Source organism: Chlorocebus sabaeus, chromosome X (genome assembly GCF_047675955.1).
Source record: "Chlorocebus sabaeus isolate Y175 chromosome X, mChlSab1.0.hap1, whole genome shotgun sequence".
In the NCBI taxonomy this organism is placed as follows: domain Eukaryota; kingdom Metazoa; phylum Chordata; class Mammalia; order Primates; family Cercopithecidae; genus Chlorocebus; species Chlorocebus sabaeus.
The window spans coordinates 10598569-10600042 of NC_132933.1; positions in this window are offsets into that span (position 1 = coordinate 10598569).

Genomic DNA, 1474 nt, shown 5'->3' on the forward strand with positions numbered 1-1474 from the left:
ACTAATCATCAGAGAAATGGAAATTAAAACAACAATGAGATACCACCATCACAAACCACTTAGGATTACTGTTATTAAAAATTCAAAAATAGTGAATGCTGGTGAGGCTGCAGAGAAAATGGAATGTTTATACACTGCTGGTGGGAGTGTAAATTAGTTCAGCCACGGTGGAAAGCAGTTTGGAGATTTTTCAAAGAACAAAGAGTTGAACTACCATTCAACTCAGAAATCTCATTATTGGGTATATACCTCAAAAAATAGATTGTATCAAAAAGGAACATGCACTTGTATGTTCATTGCTGCACTATTTACAATAGCAAAGACATGGAATCAAGCTTGGTGCCCATCAATGCTAGATGGGAAAAAGAAAATCTGGTATACATACACTGTGGAATAATATGCACCCATAAAAATGGAATCATGTAATTTGCAGCAACATGGATAGAGGCGGAAACCATAATCCTAAGCAAACTAATGCAGGAACAGCAAACCACATACCACATATTTTCACTTATAAGTGGGAGCTAAACATTGACCACACATGGACATAAACGTGTGAACAATAGACACTGGAGGCGACTAGAGGGAGAAGGGATAGAAGAGGATATGGGTTGAAAAACTACCTATTGGGTACTATGCTCACTATCTGAGTACAGTATACTCATGTAACAATGTACGTCCTATATCTAAAATAAAAGTTGAAATTAAAAAAATACATAAAAATGTTAATATTATTTACTACACTAATTAATCCATAAAATGTTAAGAGTAATCCAGTATAAAAGGACTATCTACCATCAAACCAATAGAAATATTATTACAGTTATTACCAGTGCATAAATACACAGGTTTCACTAATGTTTAATAATATTTGATTTCAATTAGGGTCTCTTCCTTTCATCCTTCCATTTGGGCAGGCTGTTGGCTAATTGCTGCATATGCAGTGACTTGCCAGTATCCCAGAGGAGCCACATGTGCCATTTGGTGGTTGAAGTTATGCACATGTTCTCTTAGGGCAATTTTCTCTTACCAGTCTAGCGCCCCCAGAGGAAGGTCATATAGCAGTCAAACTCCACCATTTTACCCCTTATGGTGCATACCTAGAATTATTTGCTCAATTTCTAGATCTTATCAGAAAGTTATTACCCACAAGCTCAAGATGTTTCCTGCTTGTTCAGAAATTTTTCCCTCCATGGTGCCGGCCATGACCATCTATTATTCCTGAAGAAGCTGCCTGACAATTGCATGACAGTTTCCTGACTGTTGCCTGACATTCTTTGGGGCCCTATTCTGCCCTGCTCATATCTGCCTATCTACCTACTCTAACATTCCCTTCTCAAGATTTTTGAAACTCAATTATTTGGGGACATTGGATGAAGGTCAGACTTCAATAGCTGCCTCCCACTGAAAGAAGTGCTGTAGTCATCCTGTGGGTCTCAATCTCTTCCTGTCAGGACAGAATGGTTTCATGGGT